The sequence below is a fragment of the Etheostoma spectabile genome, chromosome 10, assembly GCF_008692095.1.
Source record: "Etheostoma spectabile isolate EspeVRDwgs_2016 chromosome 10, UIUC_Espe_1.0, whole genome shotgun sequence".
NCBI lineage: Eukaryota > Metazoa > Chordata > Actinopteri > Perciformes > Percidae > Etheostoma > Etheostoma spectabile.
The window spans coordinates 8,840,642-8,848,229 of record NC_045742.1 but is presented as its reverse complement, the minus strand read 5'-3'; the positions used below and the strand labels follow the sequence as shown (position 1 = coordinate 8,848,229).

General features: G+C 37.9%; 1 protein-coding gene across 3 annotated transcripts in view; it reads right to left on the bottom strand.

Annotated features, from left to right (window-relative positions):
* The window catches only part of lingo2 (leucine rich repeat and Ig domain containing 2), a 265,572-nt gene that overhangs the window by 234,569 nt on the left and 23,415 nt on the right, over positions 1–7,588 (bottom strand). The gene's annotated exons all lie outside the window — the stretch shown is intronic.

Sequence of the window (7,588 nt, the reverse complement as noted above, 5' to 3'; positions counted from 1 at the left end):
CTGAACCAGCATGGCTACCACAGCATCCTACAGCGACATGCCATCACCATCCCGGTTTGCGTTTAGTTGGATCATCATTTATTTTTCAACAGGACAATGACCCCAAACACTTCTCCAGGCTTTTCTCTTTGCTTTGTAGGGGCTATTTGACCAAGAAGAAGAGTGATGGAGTGCTGCCAAGAGTTTGCAAAGCAGTAATCAGAGCAAAGGGTGGCTACTTTGAAGAAACTAGAATATAAGACATGTTTTCAGTTATTTCACACTTAAGTACATAATTCCACATGTTCATTCCTAGTTTTGATGCCTTCAGTGAGAATCTAAAATGTAAAGTCATGAAAATAAAAGGAAATGCATTGAATGAGAAGGTGTGTGCAAACTTTTTGCCTTTACACACACACTCTCTCTCTCTCTCTCTCTCCACACACACACACACACACACACACACACACACACACACACACACACACACACACACACACACACACACACACACACACACACTACACAGTACATATGGACAGGGCACATTCATTAACATTTCTGTAAATGGGCTAATGTTAGCCAACTTTCAACTATAGTCCTGTGGTCAGATGTTTTGAGAACCATCAACTGACTTGGTCAGTTGCTCCCAGATGTCAAGTCAGCATATCCCATAATTATTCTTTAAAATCTAGAAATTCTCTAAACAAAGAAATACTCTTTTAACAAGCCACAAAGAGTTCTGTGCTATATTATCTCATATGATATTAACTCTTAACTAGGTTGTTTGTGTGATACTTGAAGCTAAACTCATTATTTTGAGACTTTTATTGTCACTTGTCAATGTCTTTGCAAGTCCTTAGCTAATCAAGACTATAACCGTATATTACAGTACCTAATGGTTAAACACAAATTATATTAAACCTTTTAACAAGTGATCTTTGGTATATTATTCATAAAAGACCCACTACATTCTCTGGCAGCCTACTTCTAATTACTGCTAGTGTGCAGAAGTTAGTATCATCACACACTATATACCTTGTTGCACAGTGACTTTTCTTCCCAACCACATTTTAAATGTCACTGCATAAAAGAATAGTGTCAACACTTCCTCCAATTACTGAGAGCTATGTTGTTGAAAATGACAAAGCAGTAATCTAAATCAAATCTTGTGCAGTATTGAGGACCCTTTTTTAACCAAAGTTAATCCTTTGTACAATATGATATATCACAAAACCATCTGTTAAGGCCACGTACCATCTAGATTACTAAACGTAAATTGTTAACAGTGAAAAAAGTCACAATAAAAAAATGACATGTTTTCTCTAACAGGAATGTTGCATTTAAACATTCTTGAAATGCATTTTATTAGTCTTGTACCGTGGTTGAATTTCATTTGTGATCGGTGTGCCTGCTTTAGCTATCATACTCAACCCGTTTGTTCACTGACCCAAACAAAACTAGCGATGTCCTTGTGTTTGCTGTATAGAGGTAGCAGTGCTATGCATGCATGCTCTTAATGCTCCCTGTTACATATTTGAATGAATAAAACATGTCAGCCAAAAGGTTTCAGTCCACCATGCACACTCAGCAGCTGCCCCTTTCTCCAACGTTCCCAGTGGTCCCATTCCTTCTTGCACCTAAGAGTGACCATTATTTACATAGTGAACATAATAGCCCTGGTTGATTTAAGGATTTGGTTGAAATAGTTTGTAAGGTGACCAATGAACGCGCCACATAACACGTTATTAATGTAATAATTTAAAGTTAACCTCTCAACACCAAATACAAACACATGAAGACAAACTGCTATAAGCCAGCCCCCGGGAGAGAAGACATATGTACATGTATGCAGTATGTACCATAACTGGTTGTTGTATTGCTCACTTATATTGTACAAACATTTTTCTCTCATCTGCTACATTACTGTTTGTTTTCCGTATTTACTAGCACACTCATTTATAATTTAAATGTCAACAGAATATATAAAATAACATTAGCACACTGGAATGTCCTACAGCACTGAGTGCAATTAGTTAAACATACTTTACCCTGGTGGGACGTTATGCCATTTACATTTATAATAGTTCTGGGTAGTCCACAGTGCACTGCATATTTTGATGGCAGTGTATTAACAGTTTGCATAAGCATTTATTGACATATTCTGTACCATGTTGTCATTCTTGGACTTGCTAATTAATGTTTTCTATGATGTAATAAGGTGTATTGCTTACTTTGGCAAGAATGATGCAAATAAATTTGCTTAAACCCTTTCTCGGGGTAAAAAAGAGCATCTTGTCGAATTTTTTACCATACCTTTATGGAGGGAGGCTTATCTCTCTACTGCAGTGTTTTCCTTTTTTGTTCTCCCAATGTCATGCTACTATTCATCCCCAGTCTGTCTCTGTTCTAAACAACAAATCACCGTTTGGCTCTTTTTGTCTTCAGGACAACCAACTGTCTGTTTCTTATTCAGGCTCTTAGCTTTCCTGCCACATTGTCCTCACTTGCTCATTGTCTTTGCCTCCTTCTGCCCCTTGTTATTTATGGGATGCAGAACTGCAGGAGTAGCATGAGTACTGAAGAAGTAGCCTGGAGCTATACTATGCCCACAGCCAAGCTGCCCAATGACAGCCAAGAGATTATGGAAAGGCCTTGTCAGAGACAGCAAGCCTTCTGTCACCTCTGCCATGCCACATCTCCTGCACAGCATATTGCCTATTCTTTCAGTCTGATTAACAATTATATTTGAGGATGAAGTGATGATTAAGTGTGTTAGCTCATACAGTGACATGTGTTTCTCATCCACTAGGAAGCTATCAGTTTCACTTTCAAAGTGTAGTATTATAAAAAAGGATTAATTGATTAACAGTTTTCTTGGGGACTATTATTTCTCCTCATATTTTAAAATGCATCCATGCCTTAGCTCACCTCCTTATTTATATGTTATACCCAGGTTGGAATAGCCATCTTTCACGAGAAAAAGGTAATTATTTTGTAGAGCAGATCATGGAAAATATGTGAAAATACACATGTAAAGAACAGTTGACTCCATTTTTTTCGGTGCTATAGAAGAGGTCAAATTCTTCAGTATACTATTCTAACTTACCCTGTTTCAAATCTATTTTAACAAAGATTTGATGACACTTCACAACCTTTGCTCGCTTTCAACTGTTGCTATACTCCACATGTTGCTTTGAAAAAAGGGGTTTGTTCAAGCCAAAATCAAAAATGCATATTATTTCCCAGGGTTGGAGATATTGACAGTGGAGATGTTGTGGTGGAAGTTTCTGTACAGCAGGAGTGAATTTTCAAAGAGACTGGGTGAAACAAAAATAAAGACAGTTGAGAAGTGAACCAAGTTGGTTTCGGTGTATTTATTATACTCTCAAGTATAAGGCAGAAACTGTTTCACAAAGACAGCAAGGCAATGTGGGAGTGTCTAGCAGAGAAGTGAGGCAAACCCTCAGCTTATAGGCCATCCCTAAAGTGTGAGAGCACCTGGAGAAAAGCCCAATCATTGTAATTTTCCCATTACAATGTCTGCCATCTCTGAAATAGAAAGGCAATGGATGGCACCAGACTTGTGGTGCTTAAAGCGGGAAAAAATACATTTGAAAAACTCAACAATTTCCAGAATTCATAACCTGGTTACTTAAAATAATCCACAGGCATGGTTATGAGCAGTTTCATGTTGAAACTATTTTCTTTCTACCAAACTACACACGCCAACTGAATCACTGTGCAGGAGAAAGCGTACTCATGGAAGAGAAGCAAGTGCTAGGTTGTAGAGATTAGTTTATAGTTATTACTGGTAGCTCACCTGTACCGAGCTAGCTAATGCTACAGCTCAGCCAATGAGAACCACATTAACGTTTACATCTCCCACAAGCCTCAATGACTGAGTAGCCTTTGGTTCCTAATGTTTATAAGTGCCTGTTAGCCTAAGATAAAGAGGTGAGCAGAAGCTGAACAGATGATAAAGGATGAGGATGAGAGTGAGGTCTTCAAGTAATAATGTCTGAGAAGCAAACATGAAGACAATAAGAAATAAATGTTAATATATTTAACATCTCAAGCCAGGCCAATGTCATATTCTTTCTAAAGCATTCACAATGTACAGCTAAAAAGGGCTGGAAACAATAACCTCAAACAGCGTCAATGCAGCATCCACTGAATAACTCAGAGATAGCATGAGCATAAATATATTTTCCATTTTTACTTATGCCATGCACAGCACAAGCTAGCGGTTGCCACCTGAATTAGTTATTCTGTAAAATTAAACCTTTGGAGGCTGGAGTGGATCTTTTGAATATTTTCAGTTACGGTAACTCATGTTTTGCTCTTTGCATTATGTGTCTAAGATGCCTCCGCAATAAAGGTCCAACGAGTCCCAACTGCCAAAGACTCAAAGTCCAAAAATCACTCACTCAATGAATCATTAGGTTTCTGGCTGTAACTGCTGTCCAGTCTAACAGAAGGCATTTATTGAGTTGCTGCTCTGTTGCACTGTTGCTAATTAGAAAGGCTCTGTTGTTTTTGTACTCTTGACATGTATTAGCTTGTTTGTATGACTAAGTGCACGCCAGGCACCTTTTACATGGCCACTTCGTTCACCCAATCGTGTAAAACCTAAGACCACAGTCAGGATAATAAAGATGCTAATCAGCATGCTAAACATCCCTTTGGCTATGGAAAGCAAAATTGCTCCGTCATATTCATGCCGTTGGCAATTTAATCAAGAATGTACTGTAAGAGCGTTAGACACACGCCTTCTTGTAAGACCTCAACAGAAGAAAATAAGTTTAAAGTTTGGCAAATTAGTAACCACGATGATCAAAAATAGCTGGTCTGATGTGATGATGCAATGCAATCCTGTGTAATCACTACGTGATCATTGCATACTACAGTGTATGTGCATCTTTATACTGTATACTATGTGCATCCAGAGGTCTGCAACTCGACCAAAGCCTAGAAACGACCTGACAAGCCGCCTTCAGGCTTACCATATTGTGGGTTCAGATTAGAACCTATCATCTTAACAGGATTGATAACCAATAAATGTTACTATTAAATATTACTCTCAACGTTTGAATCACAAAAATGCAATGATTACCATATAGACGAATAATATTGTCCTAGCCTTGCTATCTCACACACGCACCTCTCCGCAGTAAAATCATTCCGTCCTTCCTCCTGCTTTACACATACAACAGCAGTCATGCCAGCCGGTTTTCTCTTTGTGTTTTGGATTGATATGATTGGATTGATTCATAGATTTTGTCTGTGTTTGTTGGCTGACTAATCCTGGGTGAGAGCTAACTTACCTCTATTTATATCTTAATATTTATAGTCTGTTCATGATAAATAGGCTGATAACTTGTAACGGACAACAGTGCACCAGCAGCTGTGCGTGTGTGGCTGTGTGCTGTATGTGTATACAGGAGAGAAACACAGAGAGAAAGTTTTGACACAAAATATTTGCTTGTACTGGAATTAACATACTATTGCCGATATTGTAAAATAGCTTTGAATCTTTTCATTAAAAAAAAAGTGGTGTTATCCACTGATGAGTTTAATGCAGTTTCTGCATTTGCCCAATGAGGTATTGTCTTTGAAAAATAAAATGTGTCGAATTGCCAAAAAAAAGCAAAAGGCAATGGATTTCGAATGGCAGGCATTTGAGATCTGTATTCTTTGTGTGCCTCGACATGTGCAACCTGAATTTGTACTTGGCTTTAGAGAAACCTACTGATATACTGTGCAGCTGTGAGCAATATCTACTCATGATTATATGTTGATCCAAGAGGAGAGGACATGCTCGTGTAAACATCACATTACAATATATTTATAGCTTACTCCATGACAGTGGATTTAAATTGAGCAATCATTACTGGAGGTGATGCATGGCAGTTTCAGGTGAAGAAACAACACGTCACGGTGTAGTGATCCTAATCTGCAATCTATTCTACTCATTAACACCCTGTTTGCAATGCAGAAACAGCTGTCTGGCTCAACACTGGTTACAGCTTACCATTGGGGGCATCAGCAAAAGTTTGGGGTGTTCAGTGGCATTGCACTTGCATTTTAATAACATTCCATTTAAGCGCCAATCAGTAAAAGCCTGAGGACTGACAGCTGCGGTAGCAATACATCATAAAATGTGGAGAGAAGAAAAAAATCCTTTGCATGTAATTATATCTGTGGCTTGCGTAACATACTCTTGCCCACGCACAGGTCTTTAGCTTACCTCACAACAGGCCAGGTTTGTCGAAGTTGGCATGTGTGTGGTGCTGCCACAAGCCTTTCACACAATCCTCTTTTTCTCCCTGCTTCCCTGATGAAGATGTTGGTTTGTTTGTTTTAAAATTAGCAAAACAAACAAGCATTGTACATGTAGAAAATGCAGTCAGATTGCAGTGATTAAAATACTAAAATGCTATACTATATCAATACTATGACATATGCAAATATTAAAAACTTAGGTGCTGGTTATCAATGTAAATGCCTACTTCATATCTAATGAAATTTGGGGTTAGTGACTTAATAAAAAATATTTGGATTGCTGATGTAAAGTTGCATCTGACTATTATAAAACCTTATTAAGGTTTGATATCTTGAAATCCAGTCACAAGACAAAGTCATTAAACACTATTGCTCAGCACTGGAAAAAAAACAAAAAAAGGTGAGATATGTGATCCAAGGGGTAATTACTAAGAACAGAAAAGACAAAGTAAGGGCAAGTGTCCAAAATCCATAAATTAACATGGCTGACTATGTGTGGGCCAATTGCTATGCTTAGAAACCTTCCTAGTACTTAGGCATTTGGCACTGAACTTTCTGCTGAAGGAAGCCATCACCCACAACATGTCCTTAATAGCAGCCACTGTGCATGCCAAATAAATTGAAAAACAAAGAAAAGCTGAATTTAGCGCCTCAAAATAGTTTTACTATGGTCCTAAAAGCATTTTAGGGCGCATTGCAAAAGATGTGTGATGTGTATCTCTTTCATTTAAATTACAGAAAATGTTAACTTGGTTTGGTGTCTTAATTATTTGCTGTATTGTTTTTTTTAGGTAATTTTTTAACATTGTGACAGGAAGTTTTGCACAAAACATTGGACAACTTTTTTTTCATCCCTACAATGAACAAAATACTCAAGTTAAAAAAAAAAGCTGTTCAAGTGTCAAGGGTGTGCATGTTGCGAACAAGTCAAAAATAAGTTACAAATACAACAAAATAGAAAAAGAATAAAACAAGAAAAATAAGTTGAAGAGGAGCTTCAGACAAGGCAACCGCCTCAAATTCGTCTGTTGGTGTAAAGTTTTTAATGTTCACAATAGTGACACCCCTACACTGCTTTTGACACATTTATAGGACATACTGCACTGTATAAGTAGACTAGTTGCAAAGTTCTTCTAAGTATTTATGATATCTCTAACATTATGATAGACTCCACAAGCACTTAGCGGCTTCTTAATGCCGGGCCATTTCTAAAGATAAGGAAATGGTTACATTAGAGGATTCATTTCTGGTAAATAACCACAGCTCGGAACTCAGCTCAGATGACCAGTCCGAGGAAAAGAAACAGGCACTCTCTCTACCCATC